The sequence below is a fragment of the Tupaia chinensis genome, unplaced genomic scaffold (genome assembly GCF_000334495.1).
Source record: "Tupaia chinensis unplaced genomic scaffold, TupChi_1.0 Scaffold000314_1, whole genome shotgun sequence".
Classification (NCBI taxonomy): domain Eukaryota; kingdom Metazoa; phylum Chordata; class Mammalia; order Scandentia; family Tupaiidae; genus Tupaia; species Tupaia belangeri.
In genome coordinates, this window is record NW_006159807.1 from 250,607 (window position 1) to 262,913 (window position 12,307).

At 40.5% G+C, this 12,307-nt stretch overlaps 1 pseudogene; it reads left to right on the plus strand.

Moving 5' to 3' along the window:
• The first annotated feature begins 403 nt into the window (after positions 1 to 403).
• On the plus strand, positions 404 to 2,840 carry LOC102491158 (tissue alpha-L-fucosidase pseudogene; annotated as a pseudogene).
• Positions 2,841 to 12,307: the final 9,467 nt, after the last annotated feature.

Here is a 12,307-nt window from a genome sequence, read left to right on the forward strand (position 1 = left end):
ACGCCAGGTGCATGTGCATGAATGCCCAAGATCCATGGAGGAGGATTGTGGCATGACCATCTCCTTTGGTGGGGTGATTTCTCACTTTCTGTCTCTTTCTGTCTCTCCAGCAAACATACACCCCTTACAGCAAAAATCTCTCTTAAAAACAGACAAGCAAATGCAACCAAACATAAAACAATTTGCATTTTTTTAAAACCAGGGTCCAAACAAAGCCTATTTATTAGGATTAATTGAAGTCTGTAAATTCTCATACTTCCAGGGCTCCTGAGGTGAGTGGCTCTGCTGCTGTTGCTGTGAGTGGCTAAAATGGAAACATGGGATTCTGGGTTGAGCCTGGACTCCTGGCTGCTGCCACATTGGCTCAATAAGGCCAAATTCAAGGCATTCTTACAACTGGGGCATGTTGTCGGCTGTCGGTGAGGCTTTAGAGCAGCAGTGGTTCTGGTGGCATTGGAAGGACAAGGGGCAGCCCCCATTATCGTGCTTCTCAAGCAGCAACTCCCACCCAGCTTTAGCTCTGCTGACTTGGGCTGCTGTTCCCCACAAACTTCTTCCACCAGAACTAGTGGGCTGATCTCTCCCAAGTGTGGAAGTTAAGTGTGAAGTCCTGATGATAAAGCCTCACTATTGCTTCACCAACTAGTTGAGACCTGTATCTTGAGACTAGAACTCTAAGGACTTCAAATGCATCATGAGTTGGCTGGTGGGTTGGGAACAGCTGTCCAGAAGAGGAACATATGCTATGAATGTTATCATTCTCTCTTAGAATGGTGTCATTCAGGCAAAGATTAAAAATACAAAAAATGCGGGAACCAGCAGTTAGCGTAATGGCTATGTCGCTGGACTCCCACATAGTCGACCGCGCTTCGCGTCCCGGACCCAGTGGCTTAAAACTCACGCTGGGCGCGTGTGCGTGCATGCCCAAGATCCCGAGAGGAAAATGGAGGAGAAGGGATTGCGGCGTGACCATCCCCCCTGGTGGGTGATTTCTCGCTTTCTGTCTCTATGTCTCTCTCTGTCTGTCTGGCGAGCACACACGCCCTATAGTGAAAATCTCTCCAAGAAAAAAAAAAGAAAAAAAAATACAAAAAATGCTAAGTGTTGGTGGGGTTGTGGTGAAAGGGGAACTCTCCTACACTGTTGGTGGGAATGTAAGTTGGTCCAGTCACTGTGGAAAACAATATGGAGGTTCCTCAAAGACCTACAAATAAAACTACCATATTATTCAACAATCCAACTCCTGGGTATCTGTCCAAAGGACAGGAGAATGCTCAGTCAGAAAAGCACTTGCACATCAATGTATATTGCAGCACTAGTCAAGATCACTAAGATGTGGAACCAACCCAAATGTCCACTAGCAGATGAATGGGTTAAAAAAGTGTGGCACATATACTCTATAGAATACTATTCGGTTGTAAAAAACGAGACCCTGTATTTGATAGAAAGTGGTCGAATATGGAAGATTTATTGCTGAATGAAGAAAGTCTGGCTCTGGGAACCAGCAGTTAGCGTAATGGCTATGTCGCTGGATTCCCACGTAGTCGACCGTGGTTCGCGTCCCGGACCCGGTGGTCTAAAACTCACGCTGGGTGCGTGTGCATGCATGCCCAAGATCCCGAGAGGAGAATGGAGGAGAAGGGATTGCGGCGTGGCCATCCCCCCTGGTGGGTGATTTCTTGCTTTCTGTCTCTATGTCTCTCTCTGTCTGGCGAGCGCACGTGTACTATAGCGAAAACCTCTCAAAAAAAAGAGAAAGTCAGGCTCTGAGAGATATTATATGTCTCCACTTAATGTATACTGGTTGTCTGCACTCTATGATAGAGATGAAAAGATTGGAGGGCATAAAAGCAGTGGAAATAGTTATGGACACTGGAGACAGAGTGGAGGGAGAGTGGGAGAAGGAAAGAGTATAGGGAAGGAAATCAGGGAGAAAAAATAGAGAGGCAAGACATTTGTAGGACACAGAAATAGTTTATTGCCTGTTGATAATGTGCATAGTATTCTCAATTGAACTTGTCTGAGGTGTATTTCATGCTGGGTAAATTCTCTTTACAAGTCAAATGATGTATAGCAATCAAATGTTTTAAAATACTACTACTAATAAAAGTATGGGTACCTCCACTTTACTATTTATAAGGAAAAAAATGGCTTTAAAACTCAGCATTTTGCTAGTGTGAAAACAATGCCAGAACTATAGAACCTTGTTAATAGGGGAAGACCTGATCTTATTTGGTCTGATGGGATATGCAAATATCCTGATACTAATTGAACCTTAAGAGGCTTTTTTCCCCCCTCATGTCTGCTCAATAATAGACCCATTAAGGATGAGGTGGTGTTAAATAGCCAATGGGGTTGAAAATACTCCTGTCGTCATGGGTGGATGCTACAGCTGTCAAGATAAACTCAAGCCTGGGAAATTGCCAGGCCACAAGTGGGAGTGTGTTCCACCATCAACAAGAAATCTTAGGGCATCTTTGCAGCATGGTGATATCTAACATTGCAGGTGAGTCTGACATCATTTTGGAGCTAACTCAGACAGTGAGTTTGGGAAGGGACTATCTTCTCAACATGAAACCGACTAAAGGTAAATGGATTGTTCCATCTTTCAAGAAAGACTTCTTGCTGTTGAGAAGGTGACTAGCATCAATGGGGAGACTATCTGTACCTTTAAACCATGGAGGGTGAAATTAGAAAAGAACTGGGTATCTGTATAGCAGACCTCAGAAGGATCACCTGCTTAAGCCATTTTACTACACTGGCCAAGATAGAGAGTAGTGACCCTTGAGTACCCCATAACTACATTGAATACAAAGAGAACTATGTTGGGAATTCAGTAAGATTTTAAGCAGTCTATGGGTCTGGATAAAGGTCTCCTCATTCCTCTCCTCTGTTCCCACCCTTTTCTCTTCTTGTCAAGTTTCTTGAACTGTAAAACTGACAGACGCAAGGCATTTGTGGGACACAGAAGTGGTTTATTGCCTGTTGATGATAATGTGTATAGTATTCTCAACTGGGCTTGTCTGAGGTGTATTTCATTGCTGGATAAATTATCTTCTCTACCCAGAGATGGGCTTTCCAAAACTTTTCATCAAAGATACTGAGTACACTACACTGAGGTTTCAGCAGACCCAGGATCTGAGCTCCATTGGTAGCATACCTCTATCTGGTCAGCAAAACAGGAGACAGCATAGTTAAGCTCCAAGTTTATCCATTTTTATTTTATTTTATTTTATTTTATTTTATTGCTATAGGATGCCTGTGTTTATCAGAGAGTGAGAGAGAAAGTGAGAAATCACCCCTTCACACGTTCCCCTGAGGGGTGGTTACACTGCAATCCTTTCTTCTCCAGTCTTCTCTTGGAATTTTGGGCATGCACACACATGCGCTGGCATGTTTTTCAAGTTACCAGGTCCATGACTTGAACTGGGCAACAGGCCCTGTAGGATTCAGCACCTTAACCTCTGTGCCACCCCGTGGCTCAGAGGCTTAACTTATCTATATAACTTATCTATGTAGAAATTATCTATAGTGGTAAATTTTCTCTATTCTCCGTGTTTGATGACCCACTTCCTTACTCAATGACTTTAGATAAGGAATCAACCAGGTTACCCTGCTCTTTTGGAATAGGTGGAAAGGATTTGGCAAGCACAATCGCATCCTATTTATTTGGTACCAGTCCTCTCTCAAAGTGCACGAGTGCCTAGAGGGCAAGGAAAAAGCTTGGTAGGTGGCTAGTGGTCAACTCTTCAGAAGTTTCCAAAGCAAACTTAGAACTCTAAAATCCATGCTGTTTACAGTGATACTATTAAGAAAATGAATGTGATTCTACCCTATCTTTTAAAATACAATACATAAGTTGACACACCAAAAGTTACCCCACCATATCCCATCCCAATACAATTTTTGTTGTTTTTATTGTTGAAGAGATTGACTGTTCTAGAGACTTCTACTGTTTGAATTTTTCCCACTGCATTCCTCTGATGCTTTTTAATGTGTTCCTCTGCCATTATAAGCTATATATTGGTAGTTAGGGGGTTGGTAGGTGGTGTGGTGGTTAAGGCACTGGACTCCTACATGGCTGACCATGGTTTGAGTCCTGGACCTGGCAGCTTGCTTTCTCACTTTCTTTCTCTCTTTCTCTGTCTCTATTTGATAAACTTCAAAAATAATAAAAGAAAATATAAAGTAAAGACAATGAATAATCACATTCAGTTGTTTTGTTGAGTACATTTCATACACTGTGTTGCATGCCTCTGTTAAGAAGTACATTATATATAATAGCCTTCCCTCTGTGAGGTTAGTAGTGTTTGGTGATTATTGTCTAGAGCTATTAATTTATCAGAAAGTTGCAAAATGGTGTGGTCAGGTAGTAATACAGTGGTAAGATGCAAAACTCTGTGAGGCAATCCTACATGGGAAGGTTGCCAGTTCAAGCTCAACAACCTCCTTGAGTACATGAGAACATGCTTGTCCATGATCCAGGCCTGGCCAAAGAGTCGGGGTGGATCATCATGCCATTGAAACCCTGTGGGGGAGGTGTTTCTTTGTCTCCTTCTATCTCTCTCATTTGTGGAAGAAATAAATAAAAATAATGTTTTCAGGTTTTTTCCTAGAGATAAGCAAATTGATTATATAGTATTTGAAGACTAATTATACAAGAACAGCAAGGAAATAAATCCCTCAGAAAAGAAGAGCAATGGTATAATATTGAAACATATCATAGACCTCTAAAACTCAAGCAGTTCGGTGTTAATAAATGAATAAATAGATGAATTGAAAAAAAAATAGAAAATGTAGAAGTTGACCTAATTGTCAATGAAGATTTTTTTTTTTTGAGAGGTTTTTGCTAAAGAGCGTGTGCACTCACCAGACAGACAGAGACAGAGAGACAGAAAGCAAGAAAACATCCCCCAGGGAGAATGGTCACTCCACAATCCCTTCTCCTCCATTCTCCTCTCAGGATATTCGGCACGCACGCACACGCACCTGGTGTGAGTTTAAGCCACCTGGTCTGGGACTTGAACCACGGTCAACTACATGGGAGTCCAGCAACATAGCCATTATGCTAACTGCTGGTCCCTCAATGAAGATGTAATATATGATAAAAGTGGCATTTCTAACTAGTAAGGAGAAAGTGGGCTGTTTTAATCCAGGTGTTATATTAGTTGAATAGCCATATGCAAAGGAGTACAATTGAAGTCATTCCTTGGACTATATGCCAGGAAATATTCTAAATAAATGAGAGAAAATGTGGTTTCTTTTTTTTTCTTGTAAAATGCCAAAAGTAAATTCTACAGAGATTTACTAAGCACCTACTTTGTGCCAGGCATTGAGTGAAGATAAAACATTTTAAATGTAAAAGATATACTAGGAAAAAAAAAAAAACACTTCTGGTGAATTACTCTATATCTTGAAGTGGGAATGACTCACTAGATTATACCTTAAAGTCCAAAAGTAAAAGAATTGACATTTATGATTACATGAAAATAAGTGCTTTACATGTAATCTAGATGAGTTACAGTAAGCCTATTTTACAGATGAGAAAATTGAGACTCAGAAGTTAAGTTTCTAGTCCAAGTTCATACAATACATGTTGGAGATGAGATTTGAATATGGGGCGGTGGCAACTCAGTACACATGGGGTCACCTAGACTTCTATTCACTCTAAATTCACTGACAAAAATTAGAAAATAAACATTTTCTGGGACCAGCAGCTGGCATAATGGTTATGTCACTGGACTCCCACATAGTTGACTGTGGTTCGAGTCCCAGACCCAGTGGCTTAAAACTCATGCTGGATGCGTGTGTGTGCATGCCCAAAATCCTGAGAGAAGAGTGGAGGATAAATGTCTCTCTGGCAAGCACACACACACTATAGCAAAAATCTCTCTAAAAGAAAACATTTTCCAAATCCCAGTCACAATAAAATACAGTCGTATTGCTATTGCTAAGCCAGTTTCCATTGGTCTGATAAAGACTTAATGTTGTGTTGTAGATAGGTTTAAAAGACACATGACTCTGGGGAGAGAGACTTTGGCAAGTTTTAAGGACAAAATTTAAATACAGTTTAACTCTTAACATATAAACTTACACCTCTTAATTTTTTATCTTTGTCAGAAACTATATTATAACTGCCACACTCTAATCTAAGTCTTCTTCATGTCTCTATATAATGAGACATCATACCAACCCTGAAAGTCTAGTTTTAAAGATATGAAGTTGAAAGAATCTTCAGATCTTTGAATTCATTATCAGCAAAAGACAGTGACTTGGGTAAGTAAATTTAGTAGGAATAGCTCAATTGGTTCTTGTGTTCATAAAGGCAGAAGGTGCCAACTGATTAAAGGCTTCCCCTTTTACTTGGTGTTTGGTGTTTACATTAACTAAGCAATTACTTACAATCTTTACTTCCACCCTTCCATTTTCTAATTTATTCATTTTTCAAATCTTCTTTTTCTTGCAAGTCATCTCATGCCTAGCCAACATATACTGAATTTCTCTTTCTGTTCCTTCAAGAAGATGTTGAAAACCAATTATGTTTTCTATTAGTGACCTGGTTTGTGAGAGCACTACAATCTAGTCACTAATCTTCCAGAGATTTATTGAGCAGCTGCTATTGTGCCAGGCATTGTTCTTGGTGTTAGAGATACAGAGAGGAAAAGGCAGACAAGTTTTTGTTCTATAGGATCTTCCGTTTTTATAAGAGGAGACGAACACAATGAAAAACACAAAGCTGGGTAATATCACCAGTGATTTGTTTAAAACAAATGAATAAAACATTAAGTGCAGGGGCCAGCAGGTGGCATGGTGGTTGAGGCGCTGGACTCTCAAATGGCCAACTGTGGTTCAAGTCCTGGACTTGGTGGCTTGCTTTCTCACTTTCTGTCTCTTCCTTTCTCTCTCTCTCTCTCTCTGGCAAGCATATGTGCCCTATGCCAAATTAAATAATAATGATAACACATAAAATTAAAATAAATATTTCTCTTCCTTTTTTTTTTTTTTTAGAGAGAAAGACTTTTGCTAGAAGATGTGTGCTCTTGTTGGAGAGACAGAGAGAGAGAGAAGACAGAAAACAAGAAGTCATCCCCAAGGGGACGGCCACACTGCAATCCCTTCTCTATTCTCCTTTCAGGATTTTGGGCATGCACACACACATGCCCAGCATGAATTTTAAGTCATTGGATCTGGGACTTGAACCACAGTCGACTGTGTAGGAGTCCAGCAATGTAACTATTATGCCATTTGCTGGTCTCTAAATAAATAAATAATTTTAAAAAATTAAATACAGTGATGTGATAGGAACTGGATAGAGAACTTCTTTGACTTGGATAAAGATAAGTCTAAGATTTGAGCCACATGAAGACCCAGGGGAAGTGATGTCATGGCGAAAAAGCAAGTGACAAGACTCTGAGACAGTAGTGTATTTGGTATATAAAAAGAATAGGAAGGGTTTGGGTAGCTCGAGGGGCACTAAAATACAAGTGACTTCCAAGTTTTTAAGGACTTGTTTGTCACTTTATTCATTTGCTCTACTTTATTCCAAAAGAAGATTTCATATAATTCTTTGAATGTTGCTGTTCATTAGAGTGTAAAGATTTGAGAAAAAAAAAAGTGTGTTCTCTAGCAGTTAAAGTATAGCAAACAGGTCTGCAATAGGCATTAGGCCCATCCACGCAGGATGCTTATTGTTTTAAAAAGACTCACGTAACTTGACCTGTATTTAAGAAATTATTTTTTAAAGAAAAATTTCACTGAATTTATACAGTCTCATTATATTCTCTAATTAATCATGGCACATGCTATTTACCAAACTCCTGTTAAAAACAAATTTCTTTTGTACACAGTACAAAGAAATGTTACATAAAATTAAGCACCAAGTAATGACTTTAATTTGCGGCTAGTTAATAATACACAGATGATCACAGGGTTGTAAAGGAAGTCACTTGGGACATTAACAGATCTGCTGGCACCGAGGAATTGCAGGCAGGCTGACTGTGAGGCATTTGGGCTCAGCTCTGGGTAGGGCATAAAGAAGGATCAAGAATCAATGGACATTTGAAGCTTTGGCTCCAGGAATAGGCAGAAACCTGATGAAGGCCTTTGCTTAGAGAAATCTGTTTCTCAAATGGTTTGTAAGTAATTTTTTTTACTTCTTGTGCAGAAAAAAGGATTTTACAAAACAAAATGAAATTTTCATTTACTATGAAATTTACTGAATGACCTTGACTCAGAAGTTGTTCTTTTCAGCTTTGCAAGAAGCTGTAATTGTTCAAAGTTCTATGAGCCACTTTTCTCAGATAATTTCTTGGTACTTAATGATCCCAAGCTAAGACACTCAGACTTTACAATTTTGGAGATGAAAATAGAAGAAAGCCCTCTTATTTGAGGAAAACCAATGTTATCCTTCTCTGCGAATCTGTAGGCTACATGAGCAATCATCTACACAGACACCAAAATGAAAATTCTTTATCTTGCATTGTAGGGAGCAGGCTGGAAAAACCTATGACCTGGTGGCTTTATAATTAAAAGCAGAACCCTTAGATAGTAAAAATGAAAAGTTAAGTGAGTAGAAATGGCTCACCTTTTTCTTACAGAGTAACTTTTCTGATATTTTCTTGACTCGACTTGCTCCCAACTAAAAGTCAGGGTGATATGGGGAAGGGGCTAGCTAGCACAAAGCAAGATTCCTGGTTGTCAGCCTTGAGAGAGGACTTCAGTGCCCTGAGAAGCACAGGCTCCTAAGGTCATTTGGGGTTTCCACCAACTCACAGTGCGGTTCTTTCTGGTCATTTTGTGTGTCCATGTTCCTCCTTTGCTTTGTACATGAAATGGATAATAAAGAACTATGCACTTGATGGTGAATTTGAGCCTCTTCAACAGATACAGGTGGCAATCATCCCTGCATACCAGTGTTGGAGATGACATCAGCACTGTTCTCAGGTATGGTCTTGGGCTGGTCTCTGTTTCCCAAGGAAGCTGAGTTAGGTTATTCCTATCACTCATATTTCTTTTTCTTCATTCATGATACAGAGTTGTGTGGGTACAAGAGAGAGAGACACAGAGAGAGAGAGAGAGAGACAAAGAGAGAGAGAAGCACCTTCCATAGGGTCTGGTCATGCTGTGATCCCCTTCCTTCAGTCAGCCAGCCAGTTGGCTCTTGGCCACTTATGCCTGCTTATGGTGTGTTTCATGGTGTGTTTAGGTTCTAATTCCAGGCTGACCGGGGATTAGAACCAAGGTTGCCATGTGGGATCTGTCTTTTCTTGAACAGCACATTACTGTTACTCCACGGAGCTAGCTTCATTCCAACTATTTTTTTTTGAGAGACTTTTTTTGCTATAGGGCATGTGTGCTTGTCAGAGAGACAGAGAGCAAGAAATTATTCCCCAGGTGGATGGCTATACCACAATCCCTTCTCCTCCATTCTCCTATTGGGATTTTTGGGGCACACATGCACCTATACCTGGTGTAAGTTTCAAGCCACCAGGTCTGGGACTCAAACCACTGTTGGCCAAGTGGGAATCCAGTGTTGTAACCATTACACCATCTGCGGGTCCCTCCCATTCCTACTATTTTTAACCAATTGTGAAACTGAATGTGAATGAGGAGGTTTATATGACTTAATGCAGTATAAAGATTCACCATAGCTCGTACCAGGCTTTGGAGCGATATGATAATACACTCAAACAGATAGGCACACACACCATTACAGGGCTAATGAAGAGCTGAAAATAAAAAGGGAACTACATTGGAGAGAAGCCTCTGGAAGGGATTAATCAATAACTCCAAGGCAATATCATGCTGTGCTTATGTTTTTTGCAAATATTGACTTTGAAGAATTAAACATGTGGCTAAAAACAATGTCATTGTCTCCCTGAAAGAAAGTTCCTATGCAGCTATTTCAGAGCAAAGAGAATGCAGAACAACAGGAGCTATAAGGGACCTAAGCACTGTTCTGTACCCCTCCTCAGCAGCAGGAAGGGGCAAGCATGGTGTATATCTTTGCTGTTCTTGTTTGTTTAACCTCTGCTCCATCACCAGTGATAAGCATGTCACCTGCACACACACACGGACCAACACACTCATATAATCACATGTACATATACATACATCTATTACATAATTTGAGCTGGAAGAATAAGAGTGTTAGAAAAAGACTTATGTGTTTTTTTTCCCATTGAATTTGCAAAACCAGTCTTCTCCAGAAATATTTTGAAACAAGGATAGAAGTCTGAACATGAGAGAATTGGAAAAGCACAGCAAGAGTAGGAAGAGAAGAAGCAGAACAATTCAAACAGCATGGGATACAAGGCAGAGAAAGAAGGAATGGTTTCTTTAAAGACGAGGCTGAGCTGACTCAGGGATCCCTTACTGTGCAACGCATGACTATTTCAAACAAAGTCAGCTGGGAGCTGACCAAGAAGCCAAGCAGTAGCACTTTGATGTGGATTATTTGTACACATGGTCCCACAATGAGAAGCATGGTTGTATTCTTCCATATGAACTTGTTAGAGAAAAATCTCAGGCAAAATCCTAACTACATCTAATGACCTGTTTACCAACCATGTAAGTTTGGGTTTGAGCATCATGGTAGTTTTTTTTTTTTAATTTATTTTTATATTACACTTAATCACATATATATTTACAGTGTATAACATTTCTACTTCCAGCACAATTATGCATCATGGAGATTATCATTTGACAAATATTCATACCATGCACACAACCCCCAACTCCCACCCTCTGTGTCTCCATGAAGGAGTATACCTTTCTGCCCACTAATGCCATATGACATGTTTTACCTAAGAGGATATTAATACATATAATATAATCAGAGATTGGAAATGTGGTCATGCATTTAGGCTGCCCTTCTTGAGCATCTGCCATGAGAAGAAGATACTGTGGCTAGCCTGGTGGTCAAAAAGGGGAGGAAGAAAACATAAAGAGTAAATCTGGGGCCCAATTTGCAACTTGAAATCAAGTCCAGCTGAACTGAGCATAGATCAGTTAAACTCAAATATATGAAGGAGAATAAATGATTGTTCTTTTAAGATACTGAGTTTGGTGTTGGTTTGTTGTCTAAATTACCACAGCTGTAGCTACTGGCAGAACAGATACAAGCAGAATCGCTGAATAAGCAAGTAAAGGAGGCAGGAATGCTCACTGTGTAGCATTACAATGCAGCGAGTGAATAGAATGGTGAGTCTCCACCAGGTGTCTGTAGAGTCATGAGGAGAGAGGCTCCCATACAGAGTAGCAATGCGTACCTTTGTGCACATAGCATGATGCTCTTGATGAACACATAGCAAAGATCAGAATTTGGTTGCTTACAAAAGTGTAGAGCAGTAACTATTTTGTGTATAACTTTGTGCAAATTGGTATTCATGAGAGCTTTTGTATTTGGAGGAAGGAAAGTGTTGGTAGGGGTGATGGTGGTAAAGATTACTTTATTATTTCTTTCTGTATGTTTTGCTTAGTTTTGAAAGGGGGACATAAACATGGAGAATTGATGACATGGTCTAACCTCTACCTGGAACTGATCCGTTCATTGGGTTATTGCCTAATGGGGAGACATGGGCAAGCCAGGAGCTGAAGGAGTTCATGTGACAAAGTCTCTCAATGGCTCTAAAGCAGCTCTTCTTTATTCATCAAGACATGGCCCAGAACTAAGGTAAGGACCATTCTTTCCTATTGCTTTGAGGCATTAAGTCACTTCTGGTTTTCTGAAGAGTGGTGGTTAGGAAAATGTTACCTGTGTTATAAACACTGTGCTCTCACTATGGGTTCATTAGCTGTTGCTACAGTGAGGTTCCTTCATCCCATTCTGAGTGGAAGGGCCAGAGCAGAAGAAGGAGTGGGGCTACTTAGGGGCTTGATGACAGGTGTGTGAAAACTCTCAAGAATGCACTGAGAGGACTTAGCAGGGAGGCTGGAGCGGGATGGGGACAAGAGAGAAAATTTGAAGTAATAATGGAACCTCATTTGAATGCATATACAGAAGAAGCCACAGAGACATTTCAGTTACTTTCTGCATGTGGTTGAAAGGTCTAGTTGGCTCAGTTCCCACTGTCAGTATCCATGAAACTATCTTGTTGATGCTGGGGCAGGGGTGGAGATAGGGGTGGGGGCAGGGGAGAATCCTCTTTTTAATTGTACATTTAGCCCAACAGATGAACCAGCCGTAGTAGAAGGAGAGCATCATCAAGATACTGTCTTGGGACCAGCAGTTAGTGTAATGGCTATGTTGCTGGACTCCCATGTAGTTGACCGTGGTTCAAGTCCCAGACCCGGTGGCTTAAACTCA